The 14117-nt window shown below is 36.5% G+C and overlaps 1 pseudogene; it reads left to right on the forward strand.

Moving 5' to 3' along the window:
* Positions 1-2286: 2286 nt before the first annotated feature.
* On the forward strand, positions 2287-2940 carry LOC131808407 (serine/threonine-protein kinase 35-like; annotated as a pseudogene).
* Positions 2941-14117: the final 11177 nt, after the last annotated feature.

Raw genomic sequence — 14117 nt, forward strand, 5'->3', positions numbered from 1 at the left:
ATGAAGTTATTGTTCATCAAATATCTTCATTTTCTCTTACATCTCTCACCCTAAGTTGTACTTAGTTTGCAGCCATATGACTAATTCTGGTCTTACATCTCTCACCCTAAACTGTATTTAGTTTGCAGACATATGACTAATTCTGATCAATGGCCTGAGAACAATAATGATACGCATTCCTTATAGTCAAAGGCAATAAAGAACTGGTATTACTTCTTCAACTCTTTTTTTTCCTTTGTCAGGGGGATACAGAAACCAAATGTTCCAAGTGGTATGAGCTATAGGAATCATGGCTTGACCTACCATGGACCCTGAATGATTGAGAAAGAATGCTTTACTATTTAATCTGTTGAGATTTTTACAATTATTTTTAACCTCATCATAGATGGGTCTATCCTCATTATTTAAATGGTCTTTTTAAATAGCATGTTTTGATCCCTTAGAAACTACCATATTTTCTAGAGCAGTAGTCCTCACAGTGTGATCTGCAGACCTGTGCTGAATCACAAGCTGAGTGTCACCAGCTAGCAATTAGATAAATACAGAATTTGAGAGTAAGATTACAGAAACTTTTTATAGAAACTGAATATTTCCATGACTTCTAGGAGTGTGATTATATTTCTGGTGATTCGTTTTTATTGTATTTTAAATGTTTATTATATTTTATTCAATTGTATTGTTCCATGACTGATTTCCGGACTAACAAGGAAACTGGCTTCTACAACACATCATGCACCTGAAAGTGATCAATGAATGAATTAAAATTCCTGTGTTCCTTATATAGAGAGACATGGTTTGGCTTGACTTTAAAATGAAATTTACTGTTTTGGATTGATGTGATATATACTCAACTAATGTAAATAATATATTGGAGAGTACACAAAAGTTACCAAAATTTCATTATTATCAACATTTTGGTTAACAATGTGTTTTCAAGCACATACTTAATTGCATTATAAAATACACATTTATGCACTATTCCTTTTCAGTCAAATATATAACATAGATCAATTTACATGTCAATAACTTCAATTTTACTTATCATTATTGATGTATACCTAGTTTTTTATTGTATACACATACCATAGGTTTTTTTAATCCAGTCCCATGTCAATATAAATTTTGGTAATTTCCAACCATTTGTCGTCTGTGACAAATGGTAAAACCATAAACATACTTACAAATATATGTGTTCGTATGATGTTCCTTAGAGTAAATCACACAGGATTCCTGAAAATGGGTATGCCTATCCACAGACAGTACTGATTCATGATATTTTGAAGAAGGTCCATTTCTTGCCCGCTTCTTCAAACCTGGAATTTTAAAATATATATATTCCTCACATTTTACATAATAGGGATCCATTATCTTTTCCTACTTGTAGCAGTCATGTAGTTCTTAGGGCCTGTACACATGTGATATGGAAGGGATTGCAATTACTATAATTTACTTTTATATTATTGGGAACAAGCCAAGGACAAACCCAGCTGGCCAGTAAGGCCTGCGAAACCATTCTCTTGGATGGTTTTAAGTATATGAATTGGATAGTGGATGTTTTGTATCGCTCCCTTGGCCAGCAGGTGTAATGGGATGAGACTAAATGTTCCTTGGTGAGCCCATACTTTTATGATCCATCTGTTCAAGTAGGAAGGAATGAGGCAGGTGGGATTCTTCTTGCTACAACAGGGCCTAGATAGAAGCAAATGGAAACAATAATTTTAATAATCTTTGCAGAGCTATCACTCATAGTTTATCATTCCTATTAAAATTCTATTCCCACTGTCATGGAAGCTATGACTAAGGAAGGGTGAATTTTAAAACAAAATTATTTATCTTTAACATATTAACGTTTTTTTCGGGAACCTTGTCACCAGTGGCAGCTGAGGCGAGGACGAGGCCTACCTGGCGCTGTGGCGGCCAGACGCGGGGGACCCGTCCGCACAGCGGCGCTACAGCCCGCGGCAGGAGACGCAGCTGGGCCGCCACGGCCTGCGTCACTAGGCAGTGGCCGGACTTAGCAGAGTCCTCTTGAGGGGGGACACGCAGGTGCGCCAGGACGCCGAAGAGAACGTGGAGCCTGACCGGCCTCAGGGGCGCCACCAGAACGCAGCACGGCTGGAGGAGTGAGGCGCGCAGTTGGACGATCGCGTCCTGTCGCGCAACTGCAGGCTGTGCGCATGGGCAGTGCCCACCAGAGCGCCGCTCTCTCTGCAGTTGGCGGCGGCTTTGGTTCAAGGAGGGAGGGCCGTGGTTTGTGCTGAGGAGCCCTGGTACCCTTGGCTTGTCATGGAACTCTGTGAAGGTGGAACTTCCAGCACCAACAAAAGCTTCATGATACAGGTCGCGAGCATCACTGCCTTCGGGCACTAAATCCATATAGTCCCCAGTGACGTAACGTAGTGACCCAGTGACGTAAAGCCTCATCACGGAGTGGTCGGGCACCCCCCACCCAAAAGGTAGCGGACTTTGGACTAAGCAAAGGCTGTACTGGTCTGCCTCCCCTGAAGCAAAGAGGGCACTCAAGACCACAAAAATGTGAATGTGAATAAATACCACCTGTCCTCAGCATGTGGCTCAGACTTCCACGTGGCTGCTGACGTCTGGGATGGACCGGACCCTATAGACAGCCATGGCTGATATCTTTATCACCCAGGCATTAGCACCTGGACAAAGATGGAGTCGCTGTCATTGACTCTGAGACCAAGAAAGAGTGCTTGAGGATCTGTGTCAAACAAGGGCGCTAGGTGGTCCTTGTTGGTGAGGCGCAGCTTGAAAACCCAAAGATGGACTGCTTGCTCCTCTGTCTCTCAGAAATTCAGGACTTCCATGTCTGAGGGGATCAAGCAGTTCTTGAGAGATATGTTAGCTGCTAACCCACAGGACAGGCCAGATATCTTTGAGGTTGAAGCTAGAGTGGACCAGGTCTTGTGTGCCGCTTGAAATTCCGGGCAAAGCATCTGGAATGTTTTTTTTTGTTTTTTGTTTTTAAAAAACTAGGTGAGTGTACTTTTTTTTCTTCATGCATCTTTACTGGACTGGTTGCCTCATCCTGGGCCCTGGGATGGGCCCCGTGGAGCTGGGGAGAAAAACAGGACTGAAGAAAACTAAGTGCTTGTTATCAAAGTCCCCCCACCCCAGTGTCCTTGAGGTATGTGGGATTATTTAACTAGGAATTGGAAGTACTGGAGGAGTCTTTGGAGCTTTTTAGAAACGCTTTTTCTCATCAAATTAATAAATGATTACTGTAGAACCTGCAAAAATAAAATGCTGGATGGTTTATTTGACTTGAAACAACTTTTAAGTTAAAATGATCAGGAATTCTTATCCTCTTGAAATAGAAAGACATTGTTTTCCTTAGGTTTCATAGCATGTAAGGGATTCTGCAGATTCTTTCCTTCACATTTCAGGGAGCTATGTATAACTGTTGTTGTTGTTATATACATACAAGTATTCTGCTAACTGTATTGTTTCAGTGGTATCTGGGAAAGGAAAGGAAAAAGGAAAGGAAAGAAAAAGACTTGATAGGAAATACTAGAAACTGGATGTATATTCCATAGGAAGGAAGCATTTTTTTTTTTTTTTTAAAGATCCATTTTACAGATGTTAAAGGAATGATGGGAGGAGGTTCCCAGTAGTTGTAGTTGGAAAGATTAGCGGGGTCTGTGACTATATCTCCCTGAACGCACCGGATCTCGTCTGGAAAGATTAGCGGGCACCCGAAACCTGGAAGCTTACTGTGGGACTACTTGTTAGTTAAACATTAATCAGAGACCATTTTGTTTCAACGTAATGGATGTCTGGGCAGCATGAAAACAAAAAAATACCACCTAGTTCAAACGTGGACATTCTAAATAAGGATTATCCTAGAAAGAGAAAGAGAATGAAGCAATTTATCTTATAACAATTTCATTACCTTAGTGTGTATCTATCTGTGTGTGTAGGTGTGTAGTTATTCACACCTTTGGTTTGGGGTAGGACTGTTCTGGAGACTCTAGGACCTCAGGGACTGCACGCATTTTTAGGAAAGATGAAATTTAGCTTGTCTCTGTGACCTTTATGTATAATGCAGGGGTGCTTGTTCAGGCTTTCTTTAGAAGCCAGATTGAAGTGGTTTATGTAAATATTTAGGGCCCAGTTTTCCAGAAGACAGTCTGACACCCTAATATTCTTTGATTCCGTACAAAATCCATAGAAAGATTTTTAGTTGATTCACCCTTTTCAGGAACCTAGAAACTTCCTTTTTTCCAAGCCTACAGAAATATAACTGGCATATAGCTTTGTGCAAATTTTTTAAAGTATACAACATGAGTTTGACACACACACAAAATTGTGAAATAGTTACCACAGTAAGGTTATTTAAAACTTACTCCATCATCTCACATAATTACCTTTTGTTTGGTGGTAGAACATTTAAGATTTACTCTTTCAGCTCATATTAACTATTGTCACCATGCTATACGTTGCATCCCCAGAATTTACTCATCTTATAACTGGAAGCTTGTACCCTTTGGTTTGATCAGTATCTATTTCCCCCACCCCTCAGATCCTAACAACCCCCATTCTATCCTCCGTTTCAATGAGTTCAGCTTTTTTTAGACTCTGTGTGTAAGTGAGGTCATGCAATATTTGTCTTTCTCTGACTTATTTCCTTTAGCATAACACTGCAACATCCGTACATTTTGTAACAAAAGGTTAGATTTTTTTTTTAATTTAATGGAAAAAATATGTGTGTGTGTGTGAATATGGGTATATATTTTTTCTGTATCCATTCATCTGTCAGTGTACATTTAGGCTTCCATGTCTTGGCTATTATGAATAATGCTGCAGCAAACAGGAAATACAAGTTATCTCTTCGAGATTCTGATTTCATTTCCTTAGTATATATACCCAGAAGTTGGATTGCAGGATCCAATTAGTTAGTTTTGATAGGAACCTTGGTTAGTTTTTTAAGAAACCTCCATATCGCTTTCTAGGGTGGCTGTACTGATTTACATCCACACCAACAGTTTATAAGTATTCTCTTTTCTTCATACCCTTGCCAACACTTCATTGTACTTTTGATGGTAGCCATCCTAACATACGTAAAGTATTATCTCATTGTTGCTTTTATTTGCATTTCCTTGCTTATTAGTGATGTTGAGCATCTGTTCATGTACTTGTTGGCATTATTGTGTTTTCTTTGGAAAATATGTGTATTTGAGTTTTCTGCCCATTTTTAAATTGGATTACCTTTTTAAAAAGTGTGTGACTTCCATATATATTTTGGATATTAACCCCTTCTCAGTAGATTGCCTCTTCATTCTATTGAATGTTTCTTTTTGCTGTGCAAAAACCTTTTAGGTTGGTATAGTCCTCTTCATTTATGTTTGCTTTTGTTGCCTGCACTGTTGGTGTCATATCTGAAAATTCATTGCCAAGATCAACATTAAGAGCTTTTTCTTATGTTTTCTTTGGGAGTTGTGCAGTTTCAGGTCTTACTTTAAAGTCTTTAATCTTTCATCTATTTTGAGTTAATTTTTATGAATAAGTAATGTAAGCTAGGCTCCAATTTTAGTTTTCTGCATGTGGTTATGCAGTTTCCCCAACACCATTATTGAAAGGACTAGCCTTTATCCATTGAAGGATATCCATTGTATGTTCTTGGCTCTTTTGTTGAAAATTAATTGACCGTGTATACATGGGTTTATTTCTGGGCATCAATTTTGTGTCATTGGTTTGTGTGTCTGTTTTTATGCCAATACAGTACTGTTTTGATTACTCTAGGTCTGCATAGATGGGCTTGGATTCTGTGTTAGGGAAAGGGGATTGATTAAAAGCAGGAGACCACTGGTGTGGGTCTAGCATCTGGGTATGTGGAGACCTGACAAGAGTTGGGTTGGGTTGGGAGCCAGCCTGGACCTTGGAACAGCTGGCAATAGCTTGTCACCTGGACAGGCCTGGAACGTTCATCCATGGAAATCACTGAGACAGGAAAGGAGCCTGGGAGATTGGCCTGGTGCTGGGGCAGGCTGAAAGCCTGGGATCCAAGGTACTTGGTTGGGCCTGGAACCATGGGGGCCCACCTGGTGCTAGGGTAAACTGGGAACCTGGGGTATCAGGAGCCAGTCAACGGGAGCTGGTGCAGGCCTGATGCAGAGGTCCACAGTGAAGTCAGGAGGAAAGCAAAGCTCCACTCTCCACACTGGGCTGACATGGTTTGGGGTATGGGTTATAGGGTCATGTGAAACTGTCTTTCATACTCTCTTTAACACGTATTTTCTTATTTCTGTGCTCTATCCAAGTGCTGTCATATCTTACCAGGAATCCTTAGCAATTGTGAAGGTCATTTTCTGTGCAGGTGTTTATTCAAATTGATGCTTCTGGGAGGAGAGAGTACTAGAAATTCCTATACCACCATCTTGCTAACCCCAGAAACTTTTTTTTGCTCCCAGCCAAGTCTGGATGAACTCGTTCACATGGTCTGTGCACATTCCAATTTTTGTTTGGACCATCTTAGATACCTAGATACACATTTTAATATTTATGACTTTCTCCCACGTGTAGCATCTATAAAGCAGAAAACACAAATTGATCATAATGTCAGTTAGGAAAAGATTAAAGTATAATATTCATGCTATATTACAAGAGTGGTGGTGTTTGGTTTGAAGGGGTAGGGCCAGTGGGAAATCAGTATTAAAGCATGTAGCTTTTCCTGGGGCAGGGGAATGCTCAATAGAAATTCTGAAATAGATGCACACCAATGAAAGTGATTCTTAACAACTTACTATATCAGCCTAAACTGCCTTTATAATAAATTTTAGGTATATAACCACTGTTTGTTGGAGCATATAACGTAAGTCTTTATCTTTTAAGCATTAATAGCCATGCATAGACTTTCTCCCCTAAAATTTTTTTTTTGGATTTTGATGAAGTTCTGTTCATACTTTTCATCTCCTTCATATCTGTGTACATCTTGATATTTCCCTTCCCAGAATGGATAGTAACAAGTTTTCAGTCAGTTCTAAGCAAAAATATGTCCCGTCTTCATCATTATAATAAACTTGCTCCAACTTCTTCCATTTTTATGTGCTCTTGCTATGGTCTCGTATAGGGCCAGAGAATGACAGACCCACTGACAAGTGTCCTGAGTAACTTCCTTGTCTTAAACAACAAAGGAAAAAAAAAAAAGTCACAGAATGAATCTATACCATATTCCGTGATTCAAAAAATGACTGGTTGAACTGTACTTGAAGTTCTGGAAAGCTTTCCTTTCTCTTCCCTTAAATTGTTTGGAATTGTGGCGCCTGGGTGGCTCAGTGGTTAAGCCGCTGCCTTTGGCTCAGGTCATGATCTTGGGGTCCTGGGATAGAGCCCCGCATCGGGCTCTCTGCTCAGCAGGGAGCCTGCTTCCTCCTCTCTCTCTGCCTGCCTCTCTGCCTGCTTGTGATCTCTCTCTGTCAAATAAATAAATAAAATCTTTAAAAAAATTGTTTGGAATTATATATCAAATCAGACTAAGCATTAAAACCAGAGCATTCCATGGATCTCAATTCAATCCCAACCCTCTGATTTTCAAGAGTAGCTCTTCTGAAGAATGGTGTTGCTTTGGAATCTGTATCCAGATGGCAATGCAAAATGGGGAGAACTTGTCTGATAATCTCAGGATTTTTTAAATGTTTTTTTTTTTTGAGTACTAAGAAATAAATTGGTAACCCTGAGCATGTGGTGGTGGAGAAGGTACAGGCAGCCTTTCTAAATCAATTCTCACTCGCATAATAGAAAACTGTTTGCCACGTGACTTTTAAAACCATTCATTGATTTTATAAAGCAAATATTTCTTTTACCAAAAAAAGGATTGCTCATCATGCTGTGACCCTGAGTGTGTACTCTCCTCAAATTATTCTTCCCTCCTGGATTTAGGGGTGAAGAACACACAGAGACATGATATATTAATTTAAGAGTCAATTCTAAAAGGCTTCCCCTTTTAGAATTGGTAAAGCCTTCCCCACTTTTTGATTTGAATAACTCCATACCTATAGTCCTCCTAGTATGACACGAAAAAAGCTAGTATCCTGCAAAGAAATGATCAGATTCTCAAATTTCATAGACCCTATTAGATTAGCATATATGGCAAAGATTATTTGTAAAATGTGAGAGCAAAGAGGTTTGATGTCTAAATGAAAAAAAAACATTACAACCCATATCTATGGCTTTATTTTTTGTTTTTTAGAAGATTTTATTTGTTTATTTGACAGAGAGAGAGAGAGATCACAAGTAGGCAGAGCAGCAGGCAGAGAGACAGGGGGAAGCAGGCTCCCTGCTGAGCAGAGTGCCCAAAATGGGGCTTGATCCCAGAACCCTGAGATCATGACCTGAGCTTAAAGCAGAGGTTTAACCTACTGAGCCACCAAGGCACCCCTATATCTGTGGCTTTAAATAATTACTCCACCTCCAGGGTGAATCTGTCTTCATCTCCACTCCTTTTTCTCCACATTTACTAACATTTTGTAATAGTTTGATACATTTGTTATAATTGATAAACCAATATTAATATATTATTAACCAAAATGCATGGCTTACATTAAAGTTTAATCTTTGTGTTGTAAAGTTCTGTGGATTTTAACTAAGTAATAATGATATGTGTCCACCATTACAGCATAGCACAGAATAGTTTCACTGCCCTAAAAATGTCCTTTGCGCTACATATTCACCTCTGTGCTCCTTGTTCTTAATCCCTGGACACCAATGAACTTCACTGTATCTACAGTTTGCCCTTCCCAGAATGTCATATAGTTGGGATCATAAAGTGTATCACTTTCCAGACTGGCTTTCACTTACCTGAATACATTTAAGGATCCTCCATATATTTTCAAAGCTCTAGAGTTCATTGCTTTTTTATCACTGAAAATGCTCTGTAGTATGGGTGTGCCGCAGCTTGTTTACCCAGTTACCTATTTACAGACATCTTGGTTATTTCTAAGTTTTGCCAATTTGGAATAAACCTGCTGTAAACATTCATGTATAGATTTTTATGTGGGCAAATATTTTTAACTTATTTGGGTAAATATTTAGGAGTGTAATTTCTGGATCATGCTATAAGATGATAGTTAGCTTTATTGACTGCCAAATTGTCTTCTAAAATAGCTGCACCATTTGGCATTTCTACCAGCCATGAATGAGCATTCCCGTTGCTCCACACCACCATCAACATTTGGTGTTGTCAGTGTTTTAGATTTTAGCTATCTAATCTGTATGTAGTGGTATCTCAGTGATGTTTTAATTTGCATTTCCCTAGTTACATATGATATTGAACACCTTTCATATGCTTGTCATCAGTATATTTTCTTTGGTGAGATGTCCAGTTCTATTGTCCACTATTTTAATTGTTTTATTATAGCTGAGTATCAAAAGGCTTGTATATTTTGAAAACCAGTTGTTTACCATATATGTGTTTTGAAATATTATTTCCCTGTCTGTAGATGGTCTTTTGTTCTCCTAAGTTCTTTTGCAGAGCAGAAATTTTAAAATTTTAATGAAGGACAACATACCAATTATTTTGATGAATCATGCTTTTGATGCTGTATCTACAAAGTCATTGCCAACTTGAAGGTCACCTTTGTTTTTCCATGTTACTTTCTAAAAACTATGTTTCTTTATATTATATTTACTGTATTATCTATTTTATATTAATTTTTTAAAAGGTGTAAGGAATATGCCTAGATTATTTTTTCTCTTACATGTAGATATACAGATGTTTTAGTGCTATTTGTTGAAATTACTAATCTTTTCTCATAGATTTGTTTTTACTCCTTTGTCAAGGATAAGTTGACTATATATGTGATTCTATTTTTGTGCTCCCTGTTTTATTGTACTGATCCGTTTGTCTTTTCTTTTGCCATTGACACAAAAATCTGGATCTCTGTAACTTATAGTAAGTCTTACAGTCATTTAGTCAGCATTGTGTTGGCTCTTCTGGATCTTTTGTTTTCCCATACAAATTTTAGAATTAGTTTGTAGATCTTCACCAAATAACTTGCTAGGATTTTGTGTGGGATCGTGTTGAATCTGTAGATCAAGTTAGGAAGAATTGATATCTCAATGTCTCTATATTTGTGGCATATCACTCCCATTTATTTAAATATTTGATTTTTAATCATAATTTTGTAGTTTCCTTTATATAGATCTGTAATCTATACATGCTTTGTTAGGGATGTAACGAATTATTTCAGTTTTTTGTTGTTACTAATGTAGTGTTGTGTTTTTAATTCCAGATTCAAATTGTTTGTTACTGACGTATGAGAAACCAATTGATTTTTGTATATTAACTGTATTTTCTAACTATGTCATAATCACTTTTTAGTCCTTGGAGGTTTTTCATTTTGTCAGTTCTTTGGGATTTTTCTACATAGATGATCATATCATCTTTGAACAAGATTTATTTCTTCCTTTCTCTTCTGTATGTCTTTTATTTCCTTTTCTTGTCTTGAATTTGCTAGGACTTTCAGTTGTGTTGGATAGGAGTGGTAAGAAGGGTCATTTTCATCTTGTTTCAGATTATAGGGAGAAAAGTAGTTTTTTACCATTAAGTATGTTATTAGTTTTAGGGTTTTGTTTTTTGTTTTTGTTTGTAGATGTTCTTTAGCAAATTGAGGCTGTTCCTTCTATGTCTGATTTGCTGAAAATTTTTGTGAGTAGATAATGGATTTGTCAAATGTGTTTTCTACATTTATTGGTATGGAAATACTTTTTTTTTTCTATTTAGATTATTCATATCACGAGTTAACATTAATTGATTTTTGAATTTTAAACCAGCCTTGCATACCTGGAATAAATCATGTTTGGACATAGTATATAATTTTTTCTATATACTGTTGGATTCACTTGCTAATATTTTGTTGAGGATGTTTGCATCTACATTCGTAAGAGATTTGGCCTGTAATTTTTCTCATTAGTAATGTCTTGGTTTTGGTGTTGGAGTAATGCTGGATTCATGGAACATGTTATTTATTTTTAAGATTTATTTGTTAATTTGACAGACAGAGATCACAAGTAGACAGAGAGGCAGGCAGAGAGAGAGAGGGGAGGAAGCAGGCTCCCTGCTGAGCAGAGAGCCCAATGCAGAGCTAGATCCCTGGAATCATGACCCAAGCTGCAGGCAGAGGCTTTAACCCACTGAACTACCCAGGTGCCCTGGAACATATTATTAAGTATTCCCGCTGCTTCTATTTTCTGGATGGAATTGCAGAAGAATTGGTATTATTTTTTAAGTGTTTCATAGAATTCACAGTGAAACCATTTGGACCTGGTATTTCCTGTTTGAGGAAAATTAGTGTATATAGCTTCAGTTTCTGTAATATATAAGCCTATTTAAATGATCTATTTCTCCTTGTGTCCCTTTTAGTAGATCATGTCTTTTAAGAAATTAGTTTATTTAATCTTATTTATCAAATTTTGGGGTAGGAGTTGTTCACAGTTTTTCTTTATTATTACTTTAATGACCATGAGATCAGTTGTGTTGGCCCCAGTTTCATTCTGATATTAATAACTTGTATATTTTTTCCCTCCTTTTTAGGTTAGCTAAAGTTTTGTCAATTCTATTTATCTTTTCTGAACCAGCTTTCAGTTTCCTTGATTTTCTCTGTTAAATTCCTGTTTGCAATTTCAGTGATTTCTAATTTTTTGTTATTTCTCTTTTTTCTGCTTACTTGGATTCAGTTTGCTCTACATTTTCAAGTTTCTTAATGTTGAAGCTTAGATTATTAACTTTTATATTTTCATCTTTTCTGGCAGATGTATTTAACATACATTTCTCTCTAAAAATGCTTTTGCTATAACATACAAAATTTTAAAAGTTGTATTTTCATTTTCATTTAGTTCAAAATTGTTTTTGTAATTTCCTTGATAACGTCTTCTTTTATCCATGTATTACTTCAAAGTATATTTTTAAATAACCAAATATTGAAATGTTTGGGGATTTTCTAGCCTCTTTCTGTTATAGATATCTAGTTTAATTCTATTGTCATCTGAGAATATGCTTTATGTAATTTTTATTCTTTTAAATTTGCAAAGATGTGTATTATGAGCCAGGATCAGTTCATCTTGGGAATGTTCTATGTGAGTTTAAGAAGAATATATATTTTGATGTTGTTAGATGAAATACTTTATAAATGTCAGTTAGATTCAGTTGATTGATGGTGCTGAACACTTCAACTATATAGTGATTTTCTGTCGGGTCTATCAATTACTGAAATTGGGGTTTAAATTCTTCAACTAAAATATGTGTATTTCTCCCTTTCAGCTCTATTAGTTTTTCCTAACTATTTTGATGTACACATTTTAGGTATGTACACAGTAAGGATTGTATGCCTATTTGAAGAATTGACTCCTTTATCTTATGTTTACCTTTATCTTATATTTTATCTTTATCTCCCTCCTTATGTCTGATAATTTCCCTTGTGCTAAAATCTACTTTGAAATTAAAATAGCTAGTTCTACTTTCTTTTGACTAGTGTTAGTATAGTGTATTCGCTATTCCTTTACTTTCAATCTGTATTTGCTTATGATTGTGTTTTTTATAGACAGCATATATTTGGGATTCTTATTTAGCCCACTCTGATGGTTTCTGTATGTATATATTTTTTTTTTAAAGATTTTATTTATTTATTTGACAGAGAGAAATCACAAGTAGATGGAGAGGCAGGCAGAGAAAGAGAGAGAGGGAAGCAGGCTCCCTGCTAAGCAGGGAGCCCGATGTGGGACTCGATCTCAGGACTCTGAGATCATGACCTGAGCCGAAGGCAGCGGCTCAACCCACTGAGCCACCCAGGCGCCCGGTTTCTGTATGTATATTAAGACCATTCACATTTAAAATGATTTTTGATGGAGTTGCCATCATCTTCCACATCTGTTACTATTTTCTATTTGTTGTGACTTTCTTTCTTTTATTTTTATTTTGCTTTTAATCTATCATTTTACATGATTTAGTTTTCTTACCTCTCAGGATATTGTTCATATTGATCATACCTTAATTTTTTTTTCAATTTTTTTTCCTACTGGTTTCTCTACAGTTTGCAATACACATTAATGACTAAACTAAGTCTACTTTCAAATAACACTATACCACTTCATGGTTAGCTCAAGTATTTTATAACTTTAGTATTCCAGATTTCTCCTTCCCAAGCCTTATAACATTGTTGTTATATACTTCATTTAACCATAAGCTATAATCATCCAATATATTGTTGATATTATTATTTTGTGTTTTTTAATTATTTTTGTTTCTTATTGCTATTATTATTTTGAATGAACTGTTATTTGTTAGAGCATTTAATAAGAAGAAAAATAAAAATGACTTTATCTTCATTTATTCCTTCTCATGCCTATCCTTTCTTTACATAGATCTGTGTTTCTGACTTACATCATTTTCCTGCTTTCTGAGAAATTCATTTTGATGTTTTTTGTACATCAGATCTACTGGCAACAAATTCCTTCTAATTTTGTTTGAGAAAGTATTTCTTCTTCACTGTTGAAGGATAATTTTGCTGGATCTAGAATTCTAGGTGTTTATTTAATTATCACATTTAATTACTTTATTCCACTCTCTTCTTGCTTGAATAGTGCCTGAAGAGAAGTCTGATTTAGTCTGATTTAATTCTTTTTTTTTTTAATTTATTTTCAGCATAACAGTATTCATTGTTTTTGCACCACACCCAGTGCTCCATGCAATCCGTGCACTCTCTAATTCCCATCACCTGGTTCCTCCAACCTCTCACCCCTGGCTGCTTCAACACCCTCAGATTGTTTTTCAAAGTCCATAGTCTCTAATGGTTCACCTCCCCTTCCAATTTCCCCCAACTTCCTTCTCTTCTCTAACTCCCCTTGTCCTCCATGCTATTTGTTATGCTCCACAAATAAGTGAAACCATATGATAATTGACTTTCTCTGCTTGACTTATTTCACTCAGCATAATCTCTTCCAGTCTTTGTTACTCTATAGATAAGATATTTATCCCACTTCATAGTGTTTCTCTAAATTTTTCATCTTTGTCTTTAGTGTTTTGAAGTGTGAGTAGGAAATGCCTAGGTATAGCATTCATTTGTTTATTTGTATTTTTCCAGTTTGGTGTTCTGTAAGATTCC

Source organism: Mustela lutreola, chromosome 9 (genome assembly GCF_030435805.1).
Source record: "Mustela lutreola isolate mMusLut2 chromosome 9, mMusLut2.pri, whole genome shotgun sequence".
Lineage (NCBI taxonomy): Eukaryota > Metazoa > Chordata > Mammalia > Carnivora > Mustelidae > Mustela > Mustela lutreola.